Source organism: Chamaea fasciata, unplaced genomic scaffold, assembly GCF_029207755.1.
Source record: "Chamaea fasciata isolate MVZ Bird 193981 ecotype frontalis unplaced genomic scaffold, bChaFas1.0.hap1 SCAF_7, whole genome shotgun sequence".
NCBI lineage: Eukaryota > Metazoa > Chordata > Aves > Passeriformes > Sylviidae > Chamaea > Chamaea fasciata.
In genome coordinates this window covers 38,328,139-38,337,213 of record NW_027094092.1, presented here as the reverse complement: position 1 = coordinate 38,337,213, position 9,075 = coordinate 38,328,139, and the positions used below count along the sequence as shown (strand labels likewise).

The following is a 9,075-nucleotide window of genomic DNA, read 5'->3' as shown; positions in this document are numbered from 1 at the left end:
ATAGTACTCCCTCACCCCCTCCCACAATGTCCCAGCACCCCCCTGCAGCTCTCTCCGTTAAGTAACTGCAGTTCAGGACGTGGTGGAAACACTGGAGGGGAGGAAAATCAGTCCACAACTGCAGGGTTTCACTAGGAGGAGCCATACGATATGTAATGAATTTGTAGAGCTGTTAGCAATTCGTATACATCCGAACTGCTCCCAGGGGCAGCGTTATTGCTCCTGCCATTTATCTTTGTAATAAATAGTTTTCAAATAGATCAGAAGGTAAAATTGGCACAAATTACTGCGATCCCTCGGTTTCTCAGTGTGCTATTTTAATAGACTTCATTCTGCCACCAAGAGGACGGTAACTCTAATTACCACAACACACACACACCTTACGTAGGGCTGTAGTATTTTGTGAAATGTTTCTATATTTTCCTCTATACTTAGTACAACTGTGAGCACAGCTGGGCATGATCCTACCTGGTTATTCACCTGCAGTAGAAACAATTATCGATAATAACATTATGGGGAGTCAAGACTGGGAGGGTGGCATCACTTGAGTTCCACAGTTCATCCCTAGGGAAAGCCCAGATGTAAATCTAAGGTACTGAAAATGACACAGACTAACCCTACTCCAGGTTAGAAAACACAGGGGGGGAAAGGATGAATAATGAGGGGGACTGCCTTTGGAAGGGCATTTACCTTACTGTTACCACCATGTTCCTTCAGGAAGCCCAAAAGTCCATATGGGCACCTCCATAGAGAAGACAGCCTCCTGTTTTACCTCTTGAACTGCTGTGTCCCTCTGAGGTGAGTAATGCTGCATGTCTGCTTCTAGGTGCACAGGTAAAGGTCTGTAACTCCTTCCCACTTCTGATTAGAATTTTTTCCTCAGGCAATACTATTGACTTTTCCCAGCCAGTAAACTCCTGAAGGCTGGTGACAGATGGGTGGCAGTACCATATGCAGGAAATACAGCTGTCAGTAACTCTAACCTGGCAAGGCACATATCTTCCAATGTCTGAGAGCCTCAAGGCATCTGCTACACCATTCAGAGAGTGGAGGGGATGTCTGCTGTTGGAGTGATTCCCAGTGAGCTTTAAGGGGCATTTACTCGTGTGAGCTGGAACTGTATGAGTAGCTGACCCTAGGGAGGACCAACAGACATCAGCATCAGGAGCCTTTGCTGGGTCACCTTTACCAGCCATAAGGGGCCTGGAAGGTCCAGTGAATTACCCACCAGTGTTGTTCTGCATTTTTTCTGCTATAGGAACAACAGATGAACTGTTCAAAATCCCTGATGTGTTTACTTTTCAATTCTGTACTCTATGAGGGGTCCACACTACATAAAGATGTAAGAGATCAAAAAATAAAGATCTCATTTGCACATTTCCAATGTGCACAAAGGCATAAAGTTTACTGCACAGTTAGGAAAAGTCACACTTGATCCTTTGAGTATTTTTTCAAGGAAATAAATAACAGTTATTTTCAAAACTAGCATTTAAACATTCGCGCAGTGCGTTCCTTGCAAATGCAGGCTGGGGGCTTAGATGTCTCCCTGCTTAAACCTACTCTATTAATTCTGTTTTCAGACAGACTTCATTGAGATCTCTGTGAAATGACTGATGTGACTTACCAGTATCATACAAGCTGTTCCAAGAATATCAGCAAGGCACTGGAATATGGCAGGGAGACTGGAGACTTTCCTGAGAAGGTTTTACTCAGTGATAGAAAAAATATATTTGTGTTATTACTTTAGCACAAGTATCTTCTATAATGCTAAGGTTTGCTTTCAAATAAAACATAAATTGCACATCTGGCTGGAAGAAATAAATGCAATAGTGCTTCAAAGACTATCTGTCAGGCTTAAAAAGCAAAGAGATGGGGATTTATTGGTGTTTTTATTATTAACATAAAAGCCTTAGGATCTCAAAATAGACCAGGCTTATAGGTAAATATGGGTTCTATTTTCTTCTTTGTTTGCCTTAACATATTATTAGCATTAAGTTAAAGAAGGATCACCTGAATGCTACTGTTTTTACTGTGTGCACAGGGATGTTTGCTTAATCAATATATAGATGTAAAAGACTGTAGAGAAAATTATGCACCACAGGTATATTCATCATTATAAGCATTTCAGACAATATCTTCATTCTGGAGATACTGTTTGCTTAAGAATCCCTGGTATTGTACTTTCCCAGTCTTTCAAGACCTTTGTGAAGCAGCAGCAGGCTGCTTTTGTGCAAAGGCTTGGAATGGACAACTATTTGCAAATGAACAAGCAATGAAGGAAGTGGGAGTTTCTAAAGTAGATTAGTTATAAAATTATAATTTGAGGAAGTTGGGGTAAAAAAAACCATCTCCAAATCAGCAAATATTGGGTGGCTTGAAGACATACACATTAGATTTCCTGCCTGAGCCTGGCTGGTGACTTCAATCTCCTTTCCAGGAAAAAATCATCCTGTGCAATCCTGGTTAAAGCCTCGCATGAGTCACTCAGAGGTGTTGGAGGGGTCTGTACTAATCCTGGTCCCCACTTTCTCCTAAAAATTGTCTGCAAGAGGTTCAAATTTGCTGTGTCAGAACCGGGTTGAATCTTTCATGGGATTTAAATTAAATCCTTGGCAAACGCTTTTCTGATTTTATAACGAAATCTGACCTATGTGTTAAAGTGAGGACATTGTTTTGCTGGGTTATTGCTTAATTACTAAATGAAGAAATATTAAGTACAAATTTAATGACTCATACAGTATTTCCAAATGACAGGTACTATAAAGTCCCATTTACATCTACCACACTGGTGTTTAACTCACTTTCCATTATTCCTGAGGCTATTAATGTCAGTAATTACAGCAGGTAACATGTCTAATATTGAGTGTATTGTGGAATAAAGCAGTGTTGAGCTCCTGAAGTGTGTTTTACATTAAGAACAAAAAGCTTCTGATACGGTTAATGTAACTATAAATCTTAACTCAAATGCTTATATGTCTCGTTTATGACCTGAATAAACTCTGAGGCAGAAGCAGGGCAGCCGAATAGCCGCTCACTGCCAAACCGCATATTCAGTGGAATATGCACTTACAATATCCTTTTCATATTGAATAATAACAGAAAGACAGAAAACAGGCTGAGTGTTTTCCCTAAATTAAGTTGGTTTTTTTTTTCCAGAACACTGAGTTCAATGTAAAAAACAAAAAATCCCTAAACACACACAAACTTTTAAATCATAAATATATAAATAGAACATAAAAATCAAAATAGTGTGGAGGATTTTTTCAGTGGAAATCCAGCCTGTGCTTATGATAAGAGCTGCTTTACAAGTTTTGATGTGTTAAATACTGAACCCGCTGCTGCTTAGAGAATGCGCAGCACTCTGCCCCTTTGGAGAGACTGCTGGATTGGCCTGGGCATGGAGGTAGCTAGAAACCACAGTCACTTTTGGAAGAGCTGGCATTCACTGTCTGTGTCAGCTGCCAAAGGAAAACTGGGCTGCGAGGGCAAACCTTTGGAAGGAGCCTTGTGGAAGGCTGTGCTGTATGTGATTGATAAGACGATTTGGTCTGACTTTGTTCGCACTGACTGTTAGAACACCTGAGCAGATAACCTGAGCAGGAATAGTGCGTGTTGAGAACAAGGTGAGCACCACTTAAAGTCCTGTCAGCCCCTGTGTGCTGTGACACCCATGTGTCCCCAAACAACAGCACACACTTGGTGAGGTTTCAGCCTAGGTGCCTGCAGTGTGAGGGTGGCTGTGGCATGGGAGCCTACAGGATGAAATAGGGAGTGAAATTTGATCCACAAAAAATAAAATTTAGGTGCAAGTTGCACTGGAGATCACAAAATTAGAGAGAGAGATCAACTACCAGAAAGCAGAAGTACTACTCCAATCAATTTTCACTGAAATAAATTCCTTTGGATAGAAAGTTTACCTTAAAGACCTTCAGTACAGTATGACCCTTCAATATTAGCATGTCAACATTTAAATTGATGACACTATTTTTTTTAAAGCTATTTACAAGGAGAGTATTTCCCTCTGAATTTGTAATAAATTATGTAAGACATCTTTTCATTCCATTCCCCTTTAGAAAGAAATATTGGTAGTTTAAAATATTTAATGTAGTGGAAAATCTAAAGGGAAAAATAAAGCATCAATAGACTATTTCAGCAGCAGAAACCATTTGGGACCTGCTTAACCACCTAAGCTCTTATCCAAATTTATTTGGAAAGGAGCATATAAAGAGCTCATCACTTTCCATCTCCATTTTCATATGTGCAGCATATGCAATAGTTTTAGCTTTGTATTCACACTCCAAGCTGATCTTGATGGTGAGCTGAAGTAACTTGAGATCACAATTTCTTTCTCCTTGTGACAGTTCTGGAACATTTGGTTGACTAATTACCGTGTTACTAGTCAGCTTTTTTTTTTTAATATTTGACTTTATTTATGAATGTACATGTACAAGAAGGGTAGGAGCCACACACACAGGATACCATTTTAAAACAGAGGATTATTACACCACCATGCTTTCCCTGCACTTGTGATAGGAAAATTACACAGGCAAGATAAAATTTTACTAATTTCCAGTACTTCACCCTGCCGATTGCTCAGTACAGATCAAACTCAAAAACTGACATGAGGGTGTGACCAAGGTCTTCCTCAGTTAAGTGCAAGTCTTCCCCTTATTTCAAGGGTTGATGGTCTAAACTTGAAAGCATGGGGATTATGAAGCATAAGGCCCATAGTATGGGCTGTGTCTGTTTCTGTATCAGTGTCTTTGTACAGATATATACATAAATATATAATATATACGTATTTACTTACCTCTTGTGTTGAAGATAAAAGTTTTTTTGCTGCACCCAAACATTAAAAAATTACTTTTAAAAGCTGAACAGAATAAACAGCAGCATATACTTTCTCCCCATAATCTTATTTCTATTTATTTTCAGCAGTGCCTGGCTTAGCAGGGCCTTGCATTCTTCAGAGCTCAAAAAGAAATCCAGACAGTGACCCCACCTCTCACCCCTCTACTGCAAACCCCTGCTGAAATCCTGGTAAAAAGCTAAACAACACTGAATCGCAGCATCAGTGTCAACACTACATATATACACATTTATTCAGCCAGAGAAAATTATGTTCCCTGAAAAACTGATTGCTAGTTTCTATAGGGCTGAGTCACATTAATCTGACAGACTGCTTCCAGAAAGAGCAGCATAGCTATAAGGATGAAAAATGTCTCACTTATTTACAGTTAAAGTGTAAGTGGACATCCTGAAGGGACGTAATTAAAGGGAAGTAATTTAAAAAAATAGCTGTAGTAAGGAGGGGAGACATGCTAGATGATGACATTGAAAGGTAATTAACTTCAGGACTTCTTGGAGGACTCTGCAGCTGCAGGAGGACTAAAGTAAAAGAAGATGATGAGAGAGAAATAGGTATCAAAAGGGGCAAGGAAACAGGGATAAGACTTTGAAATTTTGCACATGATCAGAAACCTGGAGCTAAGAAGCAGATTTCAGGAGGTGGAAAGATGAGTGTGGAGACCCAGAGGGATTGAGATTTAAAATTCAGATGGAAGAGACCAGCACCTTCAGGGCTGGAAGGGAGAAAGAATTAGCAATTGAGATCGGCTGGTAGACAGGAACAGCAGTGGCTGAACCAAGTAGCCAGATATGAGGAAGGAACAGGAATGGGACACAGATGGTTAGAGAGGAGTAAGACAGAGCTGGAGGAGGAAACATTTTCAGACACTATAGCCCATTCACTGGTCATTGCAGGACAGAAAATGGGTGATGAGAACCCTGGATCGTATGTTGTTCTGGTTTCAGCTCCTAGGAAAGGTGTCTTTTGGTCCACAGAGAAGCTGGCAACTAATTATTACTACAAAGTACCCTGTTAACTCAGAGGGCAGAAGTCCATATGGAGAAGCTAAGAGTTAGCCCCAATAGCATGAGGCATAGAGGTGTTAATATGATGCCACATAATAGGATTTTTGTTTTTCCACTTTGCTTCATTAACAACCTAGGAAATTACCTACAAACACTCTCTTAAGAGAAGCCTGTGAGCTGCCAAAGCAAATATGCAAAGTTAGCGAGTGCCAAAGCCAAAATTATCTGGGCATTTTTTTCCCTTTCACACCAATGCACTGGCAATAGAGGAAGCCATATTCTTTTCCCACAGGGGAAGTGTCAGCCTTATTCAGGCTGCTCAGGATAAGTCAGGACTGTGTAAAGAGAGATGCTAAGCCCCTTAATCATTTGTTTCAGAGGGAATAGTGGGTTTTGAATAAAGTTTGGGGACTGGGAAAAACAATGAACACTATCTTGCTTTAAGTTATTGAATGTCGGTCTGTAGAACGGAATGAATCCCAGCCTGCTTGTGCCACACATCTCTTGTACAGCATCAGTAAGTTCTTACACCCGATTTTGCACTATGGTCACTAATTGCTTGTTCCCAGTTATATGGATACCTGACTTGAAACTCCAGGGTCTGGTTTGGAAAAGAGCTGAGCACTCACAGCTTCAGCAGAACTCAGTGGGAGCTCTGCTCTGAATATCTAAAAAAATTACATAATGGTAAGTACCCTGACAAATTAGGAGTCTTAAACTGAGCACAAAATCACTGCACTTCTCTGTTCTTCTATTTTCCAGCAGTAAAATGGAGATAATAATAGGTGTGATCAGGAAATAAATACACATTTGAGAACTGCTTAGAGTCTACAGTCATGAAAACCAAAGGAAACAAATTAAACTCTCTCTTAACATCAAGATCAACTGGTTGGTAGTTAATAGGGATCAAGCCACATGTTAAACACGTGGAGAAAGTAAAATATCTAATGGCCTTTCCATAAATGAATGACAACCATCCTGAGCAGTGAATGAGGTAGGGATCCTGTGGGAAAGGCATGAAGTATTAAAGATGACATCATAAAAATGCATATGGAGCGAGCATATAAAGACTCCTAAGGATGGCTATTCAAACTGCTGCAGAATTAATACCACAATAAAAATTATTTATATGATTTCTGTGGAAATGTGATTAGGGATAATAGATGCTTTAGAATTGTCTTTTTTGGGGGGAGATTTTGTGATTGAAATCAAGCTGAATATTACATGTATGTGGTATAAGCCAATCCTAATCCAGCTAAAAAAAAAAAAAAAAAAAAAACCCAAAAAAACCCCACACATACACAAAAAAAAAAAAAACCCAGCCAAACCCAACTGCATGTGTATATGCTGTTACAAAAAACTAATACCAACTGGGTGACTGCCATATATTACCTGGTACACTGAAACTGTAAAGTCTGCTTTCACCATCAGAGTGTGACTTATCATCTGGAAGTGATTTAGTTGTGCAGTTACCTTTGGACTGCTGGGGTTTTCTGGCTCTTTACTAGCAAGCAAATAACGATGGAGAATAAGACTTTAGCACTATCAAGTAAACAAATAATTGGGCTGGACATTTCAAAACCAGAGGTGAGAAGTGATTTCGAAGCTAGTCAAAACTCTGCAGTTTTTATCCTCCATGCTTGTTACTAAAAGTAGCTCTGTAATCCAGATCTCTGCTCTCCCTCACTCCCCAGCCTCCTTTTCCATTTACTGCATGGTATGCAGGGAACACTGATTGAAATATACTGCTGTCCAGCTCTGCACAGTCCATGTCCATAAACTGAGTTTGTTTTCTGAAGTAATTTGCACAGTATAGATCAATATTCTCCTCTAAATGCACACACCTGTAATTTCCATCAGCATCACTAAGAGCTACTTGTATTTAATGAAGGGAAAATATGTGCTACCCTGGGCACTTCACAAGAGAATCTCCAAATGGGTTCATGTTACCTCCATCTGACTGAAAAAACATGAAAATCACCTCTGATAAATTTCTTATGACTGGTTCACATGGCAGGTGGCCCTCCATTAGAAATAGAATAGTTATACCTGACTTCTCCAGTATTTATGAGCTGAGGACAGAAATTTCAAGAACATATCAGCCCAAAGGCATCATTGTGTGTGGGATCACAGCTTTCATACATACTGTATCCCAAAATGCTTTTGCAGAGTTATCAGGCACTGTTGGTTTAGCAATAAGTAAATGCAGAAGAAAACAGAAATTAGAAAGTGATGACTGAGAAGATATTTACTCATAGCAAAGGTTGAATTAAGTTGAAGCAGAGGAATACTGGAAAGCAGTTTCAGATGCAGGAGCTGCAGGGATTTTACACGACACCAGCTGAAGTGGGAGCACAGAAAGGACCAAAGGGGATGCCTTAGCTATGTTCACTGGAAGAAGGGAATGAAGAGGGGAGAGTGTGACAAGCAGGTGAGGTTAGAGAGTTGAACTGATTTTTTACTGCTTTTATAACAAAACTAATGTGACCAACAGGACCAGGGCAGTGATTGCCCCTCTGTACTCGGCATTGGTGAGGCCACAGCTCAATTCCTGTGTCCAGTTCTGAGCTCCTCACTACAAGAAAGACACTGAGGTCCTGGAGTGTGTCCAGAGAAGGGCAGTGGACATGGTGAAGGGTCTGGAGAGTAAGTCATATGAGGAGTGGCTGAGGGAGCTGGGGTTGTTTAGTCTGGCGAAAAGGATGCTCAGGGGACCTTATTGCTCTCTAAAAGAACCTGAAAGGAGGCTGCAGCGAGGTGGGGGTTGGTCTCTTCTCCCAGGTAACTGATGACAGAATGAGAGGACAATAGCCTGAAGCTGCAGAATCTCTTCATAAAAGGAGTTGTTAAAGGAATTCCTAAGGAATGCCCAGGAAGGCATCCAAGAACCACAGTCACCATCCCTGGAGGTGTTCAGATAATGACTTAACCTGGCACTTGGTGCTATGGTCTAAGTTGACAAGGCGGTGTTTGGTCAAAGGCTGGACTTGATGATCTTAGAGTTATTTTCCAACATAAATTATTCTGCAGTTATTCTAAATGTGACTTAGCACATATAATTATTTAGTGACATATAAACCCCCATTCTCATGTACTCACTAGGAATTGTGTGGAATGAACTTCTAGATTACCCTGGGGGGGAAAAATACAACTTGAAAGATGTTTCAGGCATAATATGCTAAGCTCACATTTTCTGAAAGT

The 9,075-nt window shown here is 40.2% G+C and overlaps 1 long non-coding RNA gene across 2 annotated transcripts; it reads left to right on the top strand.

The window, feature by feature from the left end:
- Positions 1–526: 526 nt before the first annotated feature.
- Positions 527–2,924, top strand: LOC136291774 (uncharacterized). Of its 2 annotated transcripts, none has more exons than XR_010721715.1 (3): positions 527–592; positions 718–798; positions 1,581–2,924. It is a non-coding gene; the product is annotated as an uncharacterized lncRNA (long non-coding RNA). The 2 variants fall into 2 exon arrangements; XR_010721714.1 differs by having other exon boundaries at positions 539–626.
- Positions 2,925–9,075: the final 6,151 nt, after the last annotated feature.